This window comes from Phyllobates terribilis, unplaced genomic scaffold (assembly GCF_046119375.1).
Source record: "Phyllobates terribilis strain yellow unplaced genomic scaffold, ASM4611937v1 Scaffold_223__1_contigs__length_3252167, whole genome shotgun sequence".
NCBI lineage: Eukaryota > Metazoa > Chordata > Amphibia > Anura > Dendrobatidae > Phyllobates > Phyllobates terribilis.
Genome location: NW_027362983.1, coordinates 2,870,435 through 2,884,603, shown reverse-complemented (window position 1 = coordinate 2,884,603; position 14,169 = coordinate 2,870,435). Strand labels below are relative to the sequence as shown.

Genomic DNA, 14,169 nt, shown 5'->3' with positions numbered 1-14,169 from the left:
TACCCGGGGGGAACGGTCTACAAGTTAAAGTTGTAAGCTATATGGATGATGTAGCAGTGTTTGGATGTGATGTACCTTCAATACAAAAAACGATAAGCCAAATTCAGTCTTTTTGTACAGTTTCCGGTTTTAAAATTAATCTTACTAAATGTAATATTTTAAATGTCGGGGGGATGAGTTTACATGATGTACCAATTGAAGTTACAGATTCCATTACTATTTTAGGTGTTTCTTTTAATGAATCTAATAATGGTTTTAATAGCTGGGATGCGGCAGCACAGAAAATTAATCAGAAAATCTGCATGTGGAATATGAGAAAGCTGTCAATGGAAGGTAAAGTTCTGATTGTAAAAATGGTGATATTACCTATCCTGTTATATCTTAGTTTGGTGTTCCCCCCTCCTACAAATTTGTTGAAACGAATTACAAAAGTATGTTTTACCTTTTTTTGGGGCTCAAAAATGGAGAAACTCAAAAGAGAAATTGTGACAAAGCCAAAGGTTAAAGGTGGGAAAGATTTCCCTGTTTTAGATAAGTTTCTTTTAATACATTTTTTCTGTTTCTGTTTTAAAACCCTTTTTAAAGATAATTACCTTTCCTATTTTATGCGTTTTAACACTGGTTTTCTCATGAGAAGGTTTGGTTGGTTTGAAACGGTTTTATCCTTTCCTTATGCTTTTAACCTACCTGCACATTATGAGATTTTAAAGAAAATTATTCTTGATTTTAATTTGAATAAGAAACAGACAGGGGATCTATGTAACAGCAAGACACTACTCAAACAAATTAGTACTGATGTGACGTTGTGTGATATTGAACGTTATGATGATGACAAAACTGTACACATATGGAAAATGATTAACGCCCCTTATCTTTTTAATGTACAGAAAGACATGTCTTGGAGCTGCGCACACCACTGTCTTCCTTGCCGGGCATTCCAGTACAGAAGAGGTTTTGTGAGGTCTGCCATCTGCCCAAGAGAAGGTTGTCAAGAAGAAGAGACAGTGAAGCATCTTTTATGGACTTGTGCTTTTGCTAAAGAGTTCTGGAGAAGATTAATCCCCCTGCTGGAGAAAATGGTGGACCTCAAGGACTTTAATTTTGCATCAGTGTTATATGGTCTTCTGGAATGCCCAACAATGGACCAAAAAATAATGGCGTGGAAGACAGTGAATTGTGCCAAGATAGCGCTCTGGAATGCTAGAAATATTGCTGTTTTTAAACATGAAATGTTACCAGTAGATGATGTTTTAGCCTTTTGTAAAAGTGAAATGTACATATACTATTTATTGGACAGGAAAAAGAATGTAACGTTGGCAGGCAAATGGCTTTTTAACCTATGGAATATTTGAAGTCTTGTAAAATTTGCTGTGATGGAATTTTTATTTTTCTTTGAAGTCCCGAAAGTGTAATGTGGATGTAATGGTTTTATTTCTGTAATTTGTTAAATTTTAAATAAACGGTTTTTATCCCCATGTGGGGGATAGCCAAATTAAAAAAAAAAAAAAAAAAAAAATCTGTTCTTATCAGTTTAATATCTGATACGTCCCCTATCTGGGGACCATATATTAAATGGATTTTTAGAACAGGGAGATGGAAAAAGAGCTTGCTCTGTCCACTCCACGCATTGACCTGGTATTGCAGTATCTCCAGGACCGGTGCACCCCTTCTTTAATGCAGTTTCTAAAATCAGAAAGAATTGAATTCAATGTTTTTTGTTCATTTTGCTTGTTTGTCGGATTTTGGGATGGACTCTTTGGCTTTGCTTTTCTTCTCCTCATTGGATTTTTCATGTTCAAAGTTGCAGAAGCCAGATTACAAGCTCATTTTGGTTCAACTTCAGCAACTGTGCATTGCATTGCCATGTAATGTGATGCAATGCTATCTTTCTAGCTCTCCCTTTTTACTTCCTTTTAGATAAACAGACATATTAGGCAAGCATTTTGGAGCTTTCACCTAAATAACTACAGGTGGTGAGATAAGCTGCACAATATAATTGACCTTTCAGTATATTGTTGCACACACACCATCTATTTAGCAAATGCCCTTGTTATCAACAGCAGCCTTTTAAACTCACCTGAGCTAACAGGTATGTGCGCTGGTTACTCTGCTGCGCTTAAAATTTCTTTTTTGGTTTGCTACAATGCCTTTTCTGAAACGTTGTCTCCTTCTGCTGGAACACTGACTTCTTTCATTTAATGCCTGCAGACTATAAAAGAGAACCCAACCCAAAAAGTTTGGTTGATTAGTCTGTGGCATTCTGTTAAACTGTTGCTTATGGCGGTCTCTGTGAGCTTCTCAGCGACATTCAGCCAGCCAGGTATCCTGCCTGCAGTAGATGGAATGTGGCAATGGAACGCTGGCTGCGCGTGTCATAATAGGCTCTGAGCCTTTATATACCTGTGCACAGCAGCAGCCACCTTCAGTCTGCTGCTGGACAGCCAGCAGCAGCAGCAGCAGGAGAGGTATGTAATCAGGAGCCCTCCTGCTAAGGGTAGACAGCTGCTCGTTCCACCCCACCCCCCGCCTTAATTGGTTCTCCTCCCTTCCAACGGTGTTGAGGCGGGTGGGAACAGCAGGGGGTGAAGGTGCTGTGTTTAAAGAGGTGGAGTTATGCAGATCTAAAACGCGTGGATTGCAGCAGCAGCAAGCCGAAAAGTGCAGGCATGTAAGGGATCTAGAGGTTGACAACATGTCTTCTTAACGGGAGTCCAGGAGCTCATCTCCACAAATGGACTTTTCAGGATCCTTGGGTGGCTCCGTAGTTTGAAACCAATTCTGGTTATCGCTTCTCGGCCTTTTGGCTAAGATCAAGTGTAGTATCTGTTCTTATCAGTTTAATATCTGATACGTCCCCTATCTGGGGACCATATATTAAATGGATTTTTAGAACAGGGAGATGGAAAAAGAGCTTGCTCTGTCCACTCCACGCATTGACCTGGTATTGCAGTATCTCCAGGACCGGTGCACCCCTTCTTTAATGCAGTTTCTAAAATCAGAAAGAATTGAATTCAATGTTTTTTGTTCATTTTGCTTGTTTGTCGGATTTTGGGATGGACTCTTTGGCTTTGCTTTTCTTCTCCTCATTGGATTTTTCATGTTCAAAGTTGCAGAAGCCAGATTACAAGCTCATTTTGGTTCAACTTCAGCAACTGTGCATTGCATTGCCATGTAATGTGATGCAATGCTATCTTTCTAGCTCTCCCTTTTTACTTCCTTTTGGATAAACAGACATATTAGGCAAGCATTTTGGAGCTTTCACCTAAATAACTACAGGTGGTGAGATAAGCTGCACAATATAATTGACCTTTCAGTATATTGTTGCACACACACCATCTATTTAGCAAATGCCCTTGTTATCAACAGCAGCCTTTTAAACTCACCTGAGCTAACAGGTATGTGCGCTGGTTACTCTGCTGCGCTTAAAATTTCTTTTTTGGTTTGCTACAATGCCTTTTCTGAAACGTTGTCTCCTTCTGCTGGAACACTGACTTCTTTCATTTAATGCCTGCAGACTATAAAAGAGAACCCAACCCAAAAAGTTTGGTTGATTAGTCTGTGGCATTCTGTTAAACTGTTGCTTATGGTGGTCTCTGTGAGCTTCTCAGCGACATTCAGCCAGCCAGGTATCCTGCCTGCAGTAGATGGAATGTGGCAATGGAACGCTGGCTGCGCGTGTCATAATAGGCTCTGAGCCTTTATATACCTGTGCACAGCAGCAGCCACCTTCAGTCTGCTGCTGGACAGCCAGCAGCAGCAGCAGCAGGAGAGGTATGTAATCAGGAGCCCTCCTGCTAAGGGTAGACAGCTGCTCGTTCCACCCCACCCCCCGCCTTAATTGGTTCTCCTCCCTTCCAACGGTGTTGAGGCGGGTGGGAACAGCAGGGGGTGAAGGTGCTGTGTTTAAAGAGGTGGAGTTATGCAGATCTAAAACGCGTGGATTGCAGCAGCAGCAAGCCGAAAAGTGCAGGCATGTAAGGGATCTAGAGGTTGACAACATGTCTTCTTAACGGGAGTCCAGGAGCTCATCTCCACAAATGGACTTTTCAGGATCCTTGGGTGGCTCCGTAGTTTGAAACCAATTCTGGTTATCGCTTCTCGGCCTTTTGGCTAAGATCAAGTGTAGTATCTGTTCTTATCAGTTTAATATCTGATACGTCCCCTATCTGGGGACCATATATTAAATGGATTTTTAGAACAGGGAGATGGAAAAAGAGCTTGCTCTGTCCACTCCACGCATTGACCTGGTATTGCAGTATCTCCAGGACCGGTGCACCCCTTCTTTAATGCAGTTTCTAAAATCAGAAAGAATTGAATTCAATGTTTTTTGTTCATTTTGCTTGTTTGTCGGATTTTGGGATGGACTCTTTGGCTTTGCTTTTCTTCTCCTCATTGGATTTTTCATGTTCAAAGTTGCAGAAGCCAGATTACAAGCTCATTTTGGTTCAACTTCAGCAACTGTGCATTGCATTGCCATGTAATGTGATGCAATGATATCTTTCTAGCTCTCCCTTTTTACTTCCTTTTGGATAAACAGACATATTAGGCAAGCATTTTGGAGCTTTCACCTAAATAACTACAGGTGGTGAGATAAGCTGCACAATATAATTGACCTTTCAGTATATTGTTGCACACACACCATCTATTTAGCAAATGCCCTTGTTATCAACAGCAGCCTTTTAAACTCACCTGAGCTAACAGGTATGTGCGCTGGTTACTCTGCTGCGCTTAAAATTTCTTTTTTGGTTTGCTACAATGCCTTTTCTGAAACGTTGTCTCCTTCTGCTGGAACACTGACTTCTTTCATTTAATGCCTGCAGACTATAAAAGAGAACCCAACCCAAAAAGTTTGGTTGATTAGTCTGTGGCATTCTGTTAAACTGTTGCTTATGGCGGTCTCTGTGAGCTTCTCAGCGACATTCAGCCAGCCAGGTATCCTGCCTGCAGTAGATGGAATGTGGCAATGGAACGCTGGCTGCGCGTGTCATAATAGGCTCTGAGCCTTTATATACCTGTGCACAGCAGCAGCCACCTTCAGTCTGCTGCTGGACAGCCAGCAGCAGCAGCAGCAGGAGAGGTATGTAATCAGGAGCCCTCCTGCTAAGGGTAGACAGCTGCTCGTTCCACCCCACCCCCCGCCTTAATTGGTTCTCCTCCCTTCCAACGGTGTTGAGGCGGGTGGGAACAGCAGGGGGTGAAGGTGCTGTGTTTAAAGAGGTGGAGTTATGCAGATCTAAAACGCGTGGATTGCAGCAGCAGCAAGCCGAAAAGTGCAGGCATGTAAGGGATCTAGAGGTTGACAACATGTCTTCTTAACGGGAGTCCAGGAGCTCATCTCCACAAATGGACTTTTCAGGATCCTTGGGTGGCTCCGTAGTTTGAAACCAATTCTGGTTATCGCTTCTCGGCCTTTTGGCTAAGATCAAGTGTAGTATTTATGCCTTCCTTACTTCCCAGTTGTGTGATGTTTATATGTTGCAGGAATGTTCCCTTCCCTCCTCTAGGTCCTTCAAACATCTGGCCAGGGAGTGGTCCCACGGTCCATCCTACTGGTCCGGTGGGGGTGACTGCAAGTCTGCGGGGGTCGCAATTCTGATCAGGGGGGGCGCATTCACGCTTGAGTCCGTCCAGGAGCTCATCTGCGGCAGGGCTCTTGTTGTAGATGGCAACTGGGCAGGAGAACCTGTCAGGTTCATCAACGTGTATGCGTCCCCACTGAAGAATGAGCGTTTGGAGCTTTTCCAGACCCTGCGGCTTCAGCTTGCCACCACCAGGACCTTAGTGATGGCCGGGGATTTCAACTGCCCCATCGAGGAGGACGGTCGTAGTTCTGGCACATCTGCCAAGTTGGACATCACGTCCAAGCTGCTCATCGAGATGGTAACCGAGGCCTCTCTTCAGGACGTGGTGGGCTCCATGGGGAGTTGCTCCACGAACTATTCGTGGAGCCGACCCGATGGCTCACTCCACTCCAGGATTGACTTTGTGTTCACCTCTCGGGCAGTCAGGCAGAGTAGGCACTCGATGGTCTCCTGCTTCTTCTCCGACCACAGAGCCATTCACTTACAAGGTGTCCTCGGCGACGGTTTTCCGTCCGGCCCCGGCTCCTGGAAGCTGAATTGTGCTCTGCTGGCTCAGAATGAAGTCGTGGAGGAGCTGAGAGCAGCCTACGCAATGTGGCAGTCCTACAAGGGTAGCTTCCAAACAGTCTCTGATTGGTGGGAATATGTTAAACTTGAGTTTCGCTGTTTCTTTCAGGCCAAGGGTCGACAACAGGCGTGTGAGAAGAGGAGGGACTTCAGAGGGCTGCAGCGCGAGCTGCGGTCGCTGCAGGACCTTCTTCACTGCGGCTGGGACGTGAGGGAGGAGCTGGAGGAGACCAAGAAGAGCCTGAAAAGGCACTTTGAGGAGGAGTCCAAGCGAATCATCTTCCGTTCCAAAGTGGAGAATCTGGAGAAGGGTGAGAAATGTAACTCATTCTTTTTCAGGAAACTTCATGCCGGTCACACGCCCCTGAACGAGCTGCGAGACGAGAGCGGAAACATGCGACGTGGGAAGGAGGACGTGATGAGGGTCGTCAGCGACTTCTACAGCGAACTCTACTCCCACAAGACTACCGACCCCGACGCTGCTGATAAGTTCCTGTCAGGTATCACTAACCATCTTGATCCTGCAGGCACGGCAGCCTTGGACAAACCTCTGATGGTGGGCGAATTGCTCTCTGCCGCTAAATCCTTTAGGACCGGCAGGACCCCGGGCAGTGATGGTCTTCCAGCGGAGCTCTATGTAGCGCTGGGAGACCTCATCTGTCCGGACCTGTTGGACCTGTACGAGGAGATGGTGGTGGAGGGTAGAATGCCTCCATCTTTGAGGGAAGGAATGGTCACGATCCTGTACAAGCGGAAGGGAGAGAGGTGCGACCTGAGGAATTGGCGTCCCATCACTCTGCTCAACGTGGACTACAAGATCCTGGCCAAGACGATGGCGACACGACTTAAGACGGTCATCGGACGGATCATCCACCCGGACCAGACCTGCGGCATCCCTGGACGTCGCATCGCAGACAGCCTCGCTCTCGTGCGGGACACGGTCGAGTACATCAAGGTCCGCCGCGCACACGCGGCCCTGGTCTCCTTGGATCAGGAGAAGGCCTTCGACCGGGTTTCCCACGAGTTCATGGGCCGAGCTCTGCACCGGTTAGGTTTGGGTAACATGTTTTGTTCGTATGTCCGTCTGATGTATTTTGATATCCACAGCTCGGTGTTGGTGAACGGCTGGAAGACTGACCCCTTCCCTGTCCTCTCTGGGGTCAGACAAGGCTGCCCTCTATCACCTCTTCTTTTTGTTTGTGTTATAGAACTCTTCGCAGAGGCTATCCGGCAGAATGGAGAGATCAGAGGGATCACCGCACCGGGTCCGGGACGACACGAGGTCAAGTGCTCGCTCTACATGGACGACGTCACCGTCTTCTGCGCTGATCGTGGTTCAGTCGACGCCCTCGTCCAGACGTGTGAGAGGTTCGGCCGGGCTTCAGGGGCCAAAGTCAACTGCAGGAAGTCGGAAGCCATGCTCTTCGGGGTTTGGCAGCCGGCCTCTTCCGCCCCCTTCCCCTTCAACATTCAACCGGATTTCCTCAAGGTGCTGGGAGTCTGGTTCGGGAAGGAAGGAGCAGCCCTCAAGTCCTGGCAAGAACGCTTGGCCAAGGTGAAGCAACGGATCGGACTCTGGAGACTCAGACACCTCACTTGTGAGGGTAAGGCACTCGTCCTGCGTAATGAGGTCCTGCCCGTCTTGCAGTACACGGCGCAGGCCTGGCCCCCACACGTCACTGTGTGCAGGGCCATTACCAGGACAGTGTTTCACTTTGTCTGGGGATCCAAGATGGACAGAGTCAGGCGGGCCGTCATGTACAAGGAGCCTCGCAAGGGTGGGAAGGGCGTTCCAGATATCACCACCCTCCTGCGATCCTCTTTTGTGTGTGATTGTGTCCGCCGGACTTTGCAAGTCAAGAATGGCTCCGCGGGCTGGTCCATGTCTCGCTTCTTCCTGCTTCCTCTTTGGAGGCGACTCGGCTGGGACAAGTGGGACAGCTCCTTCCCCTACAACTGGACGACGCCATGGTTCTACGGAGACGTCGCTCGATTTGTGGGGGAGCATCAACTGGAGGGACTCAAGCCCGACTTGTGGAAGCCCAAAACTATCCACAAGCTAATCAGAGCCAAGGATGACGTGGAGAACATCATAGGACTTCACCAGGACACGCTGGAGACTGTGTGGACAAATGTGTCGTCTGACAGGCTGACCAACGGGCACAAGGACTTGTCGTGGATGGCGATTCAGGGCGGACTGCCCGTCCGGTCATTCATGCATGCCCGGAACCTGTGCAAGACCCGGTACTGCCCAAGGTGCCCCTTCGTGGAGGAAACATCTTTGCACACTTTTTGGGACTGCGGATTTGCACAGCGCCTATTGACTGCACTTGAGGACGACCTGAGGAACTCTGTCCCCAGGGCGAGCCTATCGCACCATTCTGTGCTTTACGGACTCTTCCCTGGGGTTCATACCGTCGGAGCCATCCAGGAGGCTTGGCGCCTTATGAACTGCTTCAAGGATGCCGTTTGGGTCGCCAGGAACCGGCTCATCTTGAGGAGGGAGAGGATGTCCATCCAGGACTGCCGCAGGCTGATCCACAGCCTGCTCAGAGACTATTCCATCATGGACGGTCCGGAGGACGAGGACGAGGACTAAACCCCTCCTCCCCCTCTCCCCTTATGTGTCTTGTCTTTCAATAAAGCTTCGGGCCTGTGATTTTCCCCTCCCCATCCCCTTTTTCCCAATCCCCATCCCTTATCACGGTTCGTCGTACTGTATTGATTGACATGCTTTTTCTTTCAGATTAAGTGTTTTGTGTAGCATAGGGGTGTGATGTGTCTAGTTAGTGCGTCGTATCCTCATGCTATGTAAATATGATGTAGAATTCTGTGTGTACTGGGCTGCGGCACTGTACACTGTCTGTTAACTTATTTTTTGTGCTAATAAAAGATATATTCAATCAAAAAAAATCTGTTCTTATCAGTTTAATATCTGATACGTCCCCTATCTGGGGACCATATATTAAATGGATTTTTAGAACAGGGAGATGGAAAAAGAGCTTGCTCTGTCCACTCCACGCATTGACCTGGTATTGCAGTATCTCCAGGACCGGTGCACCCCTTCTGTAATGCAGTTTCTAAAATCAGAAAGAATTGAATTCAATGTTTTTTGTTCATTTTGCTTGTTTGTCGGATTTTGGGATGGACTCTTTGGCTTTGCTTTTCTTCTCCTCATTGGATTTTTCATGTTCAAAGTTGCAGAAGCCAGATTACAAGCTCATTTTGGTTCAACTTCAGCAACTGTGCATTGCATTGCCATGTAATGTGATGCAATGCTATCTTTCTAGCTCTCCCTTTTTACTTCCTTTTGGATAAACAGACATATTAGGCAAGCATTTTGGAGCTTTCACCTAAATAACTACAGGTGGTGAGATAAGCTGCACAATATAATTGACCTTTCAGTATATTGTTGCACACACACCATCTATTTAGCAAATGCCCTTGTTATCAACAGCAGCCTTTTAAACTCACCTGAGCTAACAGGTATGTGCGCTGGTTACTCTGCTGCGCTTAAAATTTCTTTTTTGGTTTGCTACAATGCCTTTTCTGAAACGTTGTCTCCTTCTGCTGGAACACTGACTTCTTTCATTTAATGCCTGCAGACTATAAAAGAGAACCCAACCCAAAAAGTTTGGTTGATTAGTCTGTGGCATTCTGTTAAACTGTTGCTTATGGCGGTCTCTGTGAGCTTCTCAGCGACATTCAGCCAGCCAGGTATCCTGCCTGCAGTAGATGGAATGTGGCAATGGAACGCTGGCTGCGCGTGTCATAATAGGCTCTGAGCCTTTATATACCTGTGCACAGCAGCAGCCACCTTCAGTCTGCTGCTGGACAGCCAGCAGCAGCAGCAGCAGGAGAGGTATGTAATCAGGAGCCCTCCTGCTAAGGGTAGACAGCTGCTCGTTCCACCCCACCCCCCGCCTTAATTGGTTCTCCTCCCTTCCAACGGTGTTGAGGCGGGTGGGAACAGCAGGGGGTGAAGGTGCTGTGTTTAAAGAGGTGGAGTTATGCAGATCTAAAACGCGTGGATTGCAGCAGCAGCAAGCCGAAAAGTGCAGGCATGTAAGGGATCTAGAGGTTGACAACATGTCTTCTTAACGGGAGTCCAGGAGCTCATCTCCACAAATGGACTTTTCAGGATCCTTGGGTGGCTCCGTAGTTTGAAACCAATTCTGGTTATCGCTTCTCGGCCTTTTGGCTAAGATCAAGTGTAGTATCTGTTCTTATCAGTTTAATATCTGATACGTCCCCTATCTGGGGACCATATATTAAATGGATTTTTAGAACAGGGAGATGGAAAAAGAGCTTGCTCTGTCCACTCCACGCATTGACCTGGTATTGCAGTATCTCCAGGACCGGTGCACCCCTTCTTTAATGCAGTTTCTAAAATCAGAAAGAATTGAATTCAATGTTTTTTGTTCATTTTGCTTGTTTGTCGGATTTTGGGATGGACTCTTTGGCTTTGCTTTTCTTCTCCTCATTGGATTTTTCATGTTCAAAGTTGCAGAAGCCAGATTACAAGCTCATTTTGGTTCAACTTCAGCAACTGTGCATTGCATTGCCATGTAATGTGATGCAATGCTATCTTTCTAGCTCTCCCTTTTTACTTCCTTTTGGATAAACAGACATATTAGGCAAGCATTTTGGAGCTTTCACCTAAATAACTACAGGTGGTGAGATAAGCTGCACAATATAATTGACCTTTCAGTATATTGTTGCACACACACCATCTATTTAGCAAATGCCCTTGTTATCAACAGCAGCCTTTTAAACTCACCTGAGCTAACAGGTATGTGCGCTGGTTACTCTGCTGCGCTTAAAATTTCTTTTTTGGTTTGCTACAATGCCTTTTCTGAAACGTTGTCTCCTTCTGCTGGAACACTGACTTCTTTCATTTAATGCCTGCAGACTATAAAAGAGAACCCAACCCAAAAAGTTTGGTTGATTAGTCTGTGGCATTCTGTTAAACTGTTGCTTATGGCGGTCTCTGTGAGCTTCTCAGCGACATTCAGCCAGCCAGGTATCCTGCCTGCAGCAGATGGAATGTGGCAATGGAACGCTGGCTGCGCGTGTCATAATAGGCTCTGAGCCTTTATATACCTGTGCACAGCAGCAGCCACCTTCAGTCTGCTGCTGGACAGCCAGCAGCAGCAGCAGCAGGAGAGGTATGTAATCAGGAGCCCTCCTGCTAAGGGTAGACAGCTGCTCGTTCCACCCCACCCCCCGCCTTAATTGGTTCTCCTCCCTTCCAACGGTGTTGAGGCGGGTGGGAACAGCAGGGGGTGAAGGTGCTGTGTTTAAAGAGGTGGAGTTATGCAGATCTAAAACGCGTGGATTGCAGCAGCAGCAAGCCGAAAAGTGCAGGCATGTAAGGGATCTAGAGGTTGACAACATGTCTTCTTAACGGGAGTCCAGGAGCTCATCTCCACAAATGGACTTTTCAGGATCCTTGGGTGGCTCCGTAGTTTGAAACCAATTCTGGTTATCGCTTCTCGGCCTTTTGGCTAAGATCAAGTGTAGTATCTGTTCTTATCAGTTTAATATCTGATACGTCCCCTATCTGGGGACCATATATTAAATGGATTTTTAGAACAGGGAGATGGAAAAAGAGCTTGCTCTGTCCACTCCACGCATTGACCTGGTATTGCAGTATCTCCAGGACCGGTGCACCCCTTCTTTAATGCAGTTTCTAAAATCAGAAAGAATTGAATTCAATGTTTTTTGTTCATTTTGCTTGTTTGTCGGATTTTGGGATGGACTCTTTGGCTTTGCTTTTCTTCTCCTCATTGGATTTTTCATGTTCAAAGTTGCAGAAGCCAGATTACAAGCTCATTTTGGTTCAACTTCAGCAACTGTGCATTGCATTGCCATGTAATGTGATGCAATGCTATCTTTCTAGCTCTCCCTTTTTACTTCCTTTTGGATAAACAGACATATTAGGCAAGCATTTTGGAGCTTTCACCTAAATAACTACAGGTGGTGAGATAAGCTGCACAATATAATTGACCTTTCAGTATATTGTTGCACACACACCATCTATTTAGCAAATGCCCTTGTTATCAACAGCAGCCTTTTAAACTCACCTGAGCTAACAGGTATGTGCGCTGGTTACTCTGCTGCGCTTAAAATTTCTTTTTTGGTTTGCTACAATGCCTTTTCTGAAACGTTGTCTCCTTCTGCTGGAACACTGACTTCTTTCATTTAATGCCTGCAGACTATAAAAGAGAACCCAACCCAAAAAGTTTGGTTGATTAGTCTGTGGCATTCTGTTAAACTGTTGCTTATGGCGGTCTCTGTGAGCTTCTCAGCGACATTCAGCCAGCCAGGTATCCTGCCTGCAGCAGATGGAATGTGGCAATGGAACGCTGGCTGCGCGTGTCATAATAGGCTCTGAGCCTTTATATACCTGTGCACAGCAGCAGCCACCTTCAGTCTGCTGCTGGACAGCCAGCAGCAGCAGCAGCAGGAGAGGTATGTAATCAGGAGCCCTCCTGCTAAGGGTAGACAGCTGCTCGTTCCACCCCACCCCCCGCCTTAATTGGTTCTCCTCCCTTCCAACGGTGTTGAGGCGGGTGGGAACAGCAGGGGGTGAAGGTGCTGTGTTTAAAGAGGTGGAGTTATGCAGATCTAAAACGCGTGGATTGCAGCAGCAGCAAGCCGAAAAGTGCAGGCATGTAAGGGATCTAGAGGTTGACAACATGTCTTCTTAACGGGAGTCCAGGAGCTCATCTCCACAAATGGACTTTTCAGGATCCTTGGGTGGCTCCGTAGTTTGAAACCAATTCTGGTTATCGCTTCTCGGCCTTTTGGCTAAGATCAAGTGTAGTATCTGTTCTTATCAGTTTAATATCTGATACGTCCCCTATCTGGGGACCATATATTAAATGGATTTTTAGAACAGGGAGATGGAAAAAGAGCTTGCTCTGTCCACTCCACGCATTGACCTGGTATTGCAGTATCTCCAGGACCGGTGCACCCCTTCTTTAATGCAGTTTCTAAAATCAGAAAGAATTGAATTCAATGTTTTTTGTTCATTTTGCTTGTTTGTCGGATTTTGGGATGGACTCTTTGGCTTTGCTTTTCTTCTCCTCATTGGATTTTTCATGTTCAAAGTTGCAGAAGCCAGATTACAAGCTCATTTTGGTTCAACTTCAGCAACTGTGCATTGCATTGCCATGTAATGTGATGCAATGCTATCTTTCTAGCTCTCCCTTTTTACTTCCTTTTGGATAAACAGACATATTAGGCAAGCATTTTGGAGCTTTCACCTAAATAACTACAGGTGGTGAGATAAGCTGCACAATATAATTGACCTTTCAGTATATTGTTGCACACACACCATCTATTTAGCAAATGCCCTTGTTATCAACAGCAGCCTTTTAAACTCACCTGAGCTAACAGGTATGTGCGCTGGTTACTCTGCTGCGCTTAAAATTTCTTTTTTGGTTTGCTACAATGCCTTTTCTGAAACGTTGTCTCCTTCTGCTGGAACACTGACTTCTTTCATTTAATGCCTGCAGACTATAAAAGAGAACCCAACCCAAAAAGTTTGGTTGATTAGTCTGTGGCATTCTGTTAAACTGTTGCTTATGGTGGTCTCTGTGAGCTTCTCAGCGACATTCAGCCAGCCAGGTATCCTGCCTGCAGTAGATGGAATGTGGCAATGGAACGCTGGCTGCGCGTGTCATAATAGGCTCTGAGCCTTTATATACCTGTGCACAGCAGCAGCCACCTTCAGTCTGCTGCTGGACAGCCAGCAGCAGCAGCAGCAGGAGAGGTATGTAATCAGGAGCCCTCCTGCTAAGGGTAGACAGCTGCTCGTTCCACCCCACCCCCCGCCTTAATTGGTTCTCCTCCCTTCCAACGGTGTTGAGGCGGGTGGGAACAGCAGGGGGTGAAGGTGCTGTGTTTAAAGAGGTGGAGTTATGCAGATCTAAAACGCGTGGATTGCAGCAGCAGCAAGCCGAAAAGTGCAGGCATGTAAGGGATCTAGAGGTTGACAACATGTCTTCTTAAC

At 46.5% G+C, this 14,169-nt stretch overlaps 6 non-coding genes and 2 pseudogenes across 6 annotated transcripts; all 8 read left to right on the top strand.

Moving 5' to 3' along the window:
• Window positions 1-1,459: 1,459 nt before the first annotated feature.
• Window positions 1,460-1,669, top strand: LOC141214952 (U2 spliceosomal RNA; annotated as a pseudogene).
• Window positions 1,670-2,784: 1,115 nt separating this feature from the next.
• LOC141214660 (U2 spliceosomal RNA) lies at window positions 2,785-2,975 on the top strand. The gene has a single exon (XR_012283859.1). It is a non-coding gene; the product is annotated as a U2 spliceosomal RNA (small nuclear RNA).
• A 1,115-nt stretch (window positions 2,976-4,090) lies between these two features.
• Window positions 4,091-4,281, top strand: LOC141214659 (U2 spliceosomal RNA). Its single transcript, XR_012283858.1, has one exon. It is a non-coding gene; the product is annotated as a U2 spliceosomal RNA (small nuclear RNA).
• A 1,115-nt stretch (window positions 4,282-5,396) lies between these two features.
• On the top strand, window positions 5,397-5,573 carry LOC141214482 (U2 spliceosomal RNA; annotated as a pseudogene).
• A 3,447-nt stretch (window positions 5,574-9,020) lies between these two features.
• Window positions 9,021-9,215, top strand: LOC141214928 (U2 spliceosomal RNA). Its single transcript, XR_012284116.1, has one exon. It is a non-coding gene; the product is annotated as a U2 spliceosomal RNA (small nuclear RNA).
• A 1,115-nt stretch (window positions 9,216-10,330) lies between these two features.
• LOC141214658 (U2 spliceosomal RNA) lies at window positions 10,331-10,521 on the top strand. The gene has a single exon (XR_012283857.1). It is a non-coding gene; the product is annotated as a U2 spliceosomal RNA (small nuclear RNA).
• Window positions 10,522-11,636: 1,115 nt separating this feature from the next.
• LOC141214656 (U2 spliceosomal RNA) lies at window positions 11,637-11,827 on the top strand. Its single transcript, XR_012283856.1, has one exon. It is a non-coding gene; the product is annotated as a U2 spliceosomal RNA (small nuclear RNA).
• Window positions 11,828-12,942: 1,115 nt separating this feature from the next.
• On the top strand, window positions 12,943-13,133 carry LOC141214655 (U2 spliceosomal RNA). The gene has a single exon (XR_012283855.1). It is a non-coding gene; the product is annotated as a U2 spliceosomal RNA (small nuclear RNA).
• Window positions 13,134-14,169: the final 1,036 nt, after the last annotated feature.